Here is a 4,287-nt window from a genome sequence, read left to right as displayed (position 1 = left end):
ATGACATTCTGGGTTCAATCTCATTTATCTAAGATCTTTCAAACATTTTATTGAAAATCCAGTGACACAGATGGGTCATTCTACAGTTGTGGTGGCATTGCCAGCTGAAGTTTTCTAAAATGAAACTCATCAATCATACAGTAAACCTAATGTGTTATTATTTAATTTATCTTCTTTCTCATTTTACACAAGGTCATACAATTGTAGGATTTTAAAATGTAACTGACCACCGGTTGGCCTGTTCTTTTGACACTGATGTATTTCAGGATTAAATGAGATGGAAGGCATTAAAAGAAAAAGGTTGCAATAATCTTAATATCACTTAATTATTTTTTTTTTATATATAGAAACAACCAAAAATGTGACTCAAATCTTCAATAATCATTGAAAATTAGATGTTACATGGGAGGTTTTTACAAGGGCTATATCTCAGTAATTATAAGGTAGGCTTTTACAGTAAGGCTGTAATAGGCTATGTAAAGGCAGGTTCCCGATAACTCAGCCCCATGTAAAGTGATAACATTCCCTACTGTTTGGGTTTTAAATTAACCGTATCTTGTTTTGTGGGCAATAACAGTGGAAATGTGTAGTAGATTTTTTGTAGTCAAGACTTTAAGGTTTGTGCCTATACAGAATTGACTTTCAGAAATGGACCCATCCTTAGAAATATCCACTGCAGTAAAAGGTTGGTTTCCCCTGTATGAAAATGTAACATTTGGTCATTTATTTTACAACAAAATCTACTATTTTAAACAGAGGAAAATATTAGGGGTGTAATGGTTCTCGGTAAAAAACCGAACTGTGCAGTTTGCCAGCCACGGTTCGGTAAGCATTTGCTCCGTGGTTCATCTTAAGTTTAATGACTCATCTGGATCATACAGTTTGGCGAAGAAAATAAAGCGCCAAATAGACGTGCACAGTTATAACCTCCGCTAATGCACCTGTATGGCTCTGTAGATGGACACACTCCACCTGTGTTTCACATGGGTCAACTTTCTACAGAGAGAAGCTGTCCTATTAACTGTTAGCATTTTAAATTAGTTGATGACATCACAGTTCTGCACGCGTTAGTTGGCAAAATGGCAAGCGGAGAAAACAAGCCGCAAGAGAGAATCCCCTGCGTCATTTAAGTCTCCTGTCTGGGAACTTTTTCTTTATGCAGTCAATTACAACAGCGATGGTCATAAAACCTTTACAAAACAGGCACTGTTTGAAGACATTGCTCGACGCGAGTGCTGTATACTGGTAATCCATCGATATTTGATTAGCTATTTACACTGAAATCACCCGAGGATATATAGGCTAGTGCGCAGTGCACACAGAGCCGCAGGTGAGCCCGAAACTACACACAGACACATTCCCTTCCATCTTTATGCAGGCACCCGGTGCTAGTTTGGACAGACATGAACCAATAACTAAAGTGCTTGGGGTGTTCATAGCCAAAGTTATGTTGCCCTACTCTGATGAAGATGTGGAATTTCCACGTATGATTAAAATACTTCAGTTGCTTTTCGACATCTATTCTCGCATTCATTTTAATAGCAAGTTTGTTTCTTTTAAAGTGATTTACAGCTTCTGAATATTGAATATATGTTGAGTTGAGTTTTTATACAATTAACCATGGTGTTATGTAGTAATACTGTAGTAGCCATATAGTAACCATGGTTTTACTATAGGAATATTGTGTAGCCATGCCTGAAGTAACAATGACTGCTGTCACCATTATTTTCTTGGCAGAAATCATAGTTCTGATACAATTAACCATTGTTTTACAACAGTAATACTGTAGTTTCCATATAGTAACCATGACTTTACTATAGTATTGTAACCATGACAGTAACCATGTTAATTTTGTGGTGACTATGATTTTGATGACTTCGATGACTACAAATGCAATGTTTAAACTATGGTTACTGTAGGAAAACCATGGTGATTTGTAGTGAGGGCAAATCTCATGAAGTGTTTACCAAATACAATATTTTTACTTTGGATTTGGCAGTAATATATTTTTTCCCCTGAACATAACAAATACAGAACTGTACCGAAACCGTGACCCTAAAACCGTGATACAAACCGAACCATGAGAAATTTGAACCATTACACCCCTAGAAAATATCTCCTCAGCCGCACTATAGTGTAGCGACATGCATAATTCCTTTCTTTAGTCCAACGCTGTGTTTACACTAATCCATTATTGTTTGAAAACTGTTTTCAGATTCATATCATCATATAACGGAGTAATGGAGCGCGTTTTAAAAACACTCTGTTTTCAGTGGAGGAAAACACAGTTCTAGTGTGGATGAGAGGCGTACACATAGCGAAATTTAATGCGTTTTCAAACGAAAAGGCATTAGTGTGTACTTCGCTACGGCCACATCCACACAAATCTGTTCAGTTTCCTAACTTCATTGTTTTTCAAAGTATGTGGTAATGGAATTCCATTTTCATTTGAAAACACTGTTTTCTGTTTCATTACGTCATCGTTTTCAAAAGTTCGAAGTAATGCAGTGCATTTTTGAAACACTAACACTCTGCTGGTGGACAAGAGTTTCTGCTAAGAAATTTTCCATGAAAAAAACAGCAGTCATGGAATTAGCATCTAATAAAAAATAAACATTCAAAACAAAAAAACAGAGGGCAAAGCAAAACCCTAAACTGCAATTTGCAACAGATTTTTTATTCATCCAAGAAATATCAAAATAAGGTTATGTCATATAATTTCTCACCTTGGCTATATTTTTTCTCTTTATTTTTATGATTATTTTCCTCCGATTTTACAGAAACATTTTCTGCTGCTGTGAAATCAAATGTGTGCAGTGTTTCTCTATAGCTTGAAATGCACACAGGCCTGGTGTCCTTCTCCTTTAAAAGACAGCAACTCTTGGCTGTTTTAATGCGATTTTGAAGTGACAAGCTTCTCACTGCAGGTGTTGTGCTGTCTCTATTTCCCCGTCGGGATCTGTTTACCCCCAGCAGATCTGTATGGGGGGAACAGTATCTGACAGTAACATTCTCCGCTTTCAGAATGCATTGCCCCATGCACAAACCTAAGCCTAACTCTTCCCTACCCTACCGTATCCTACCTACCCTAACCCTTTTCTACCCTACCCTACCGTATCCTACCTACCCTAACCCTAGCCTACACTACCCTAGCTACCATAACCATAACCCCATACCCTATTGGGGCTAGGGGAAAACAGATTCCGACGGGGAACACAATCTGATACAACACAGTCATGCAAGACGGGAATAACACAGGCTGCTTTTGCCATTGTGTGGGATACAATCTGCTGTAGTTGCAGAATAGGACTTCGGAAGCTGTCGGGAAAGTTTAAACATGGGTTACGCTGTGTGCTTGTGGCATCAACTATCGGCATCGTGTTAAAATTTTCACCGGACATTGTGTCCGTCAAATTATTATTTTTTATTTGTTGGACATTGGAACGTTTTAACGGTCAAAACCCAACGGAAACCCTGGTGTGGACGTGGTATGTTTACGGCTCTCATCTACACTGGAACAACATTTTCCTCCAGGAAAACCATGTCTGCATACTATGAAAAACGATAATGTTAGAAAACTGAAATCAAAGTTTTCAAACAAAAACAGGGTTGTTTTCGACTGAAACTCGATAACGTTTCTACGTTTCTCATCCACAAAAGAATTGCATTTTCCTCCACCGAGACTTTCAGAAACGCTCTCCATAAATGCATGTTTCGGAAACAGATAGCGTTAGGAAGCTGAAAACAGAGTTGTTTTTTTTTTAAACTTTAACAGATTAGTGTGGATGTGGCCTATATTTGAGACTTTCAAGTAAAAAAAAAAAACCTTACAAGAATATGATTAATACTATTCCAAGTTGCTGTTAAAAGTGTTGTATAACATATGTTATACAGTATGGCTGTCTGTAGGAATTGTGTACAGAATCTGCCACTGCAATTGTAGGGTGGCCACATACATTACATGAAATACAGATACAGAAAAATTTTATTTTAGCTATGACCATTAGATGGTGACAAACCTTCACCATTTCAAATAGCAGCGATTCCCACAGATATTTACCTAAAAGCATCATCTTCTTTATGATCTCCCATGTTCTTCTTTCTCTTTAGTGCAATAATGTGTAACGCTGATACGAGTAAAGCAGAAACACTTCATGAGCACCATTTACCAGATGCCTTATGCACTTACTCGCTCTTTTGACAAGGTCTCTCTGCACATGCAGCATTATATGCTGTGTCCACCATCTGCTAGTGTTCATGAAGCATATTTGTTTGTGCTGTGTTTGG

Source organism: Myxocyprinus asiaticus, chromosome 27, assembly GCF_019703515.2.
Source record: "Myxocyprinus asiaticus isolate MX2 ecotype Aquarium Trade chromosome 27, UBuf_Myxa_2, whole genome shotgun sequence".
Lineage (NCBI taxonomy): Eukaryota > Metazoa > Chordata > Actinopteri > Cypriniformes > Catostomidae > Myxocyprinus > Myxocyprinus asiaticus.
This window is presented reverse-complemented; position numbering follows the sequence as displayed.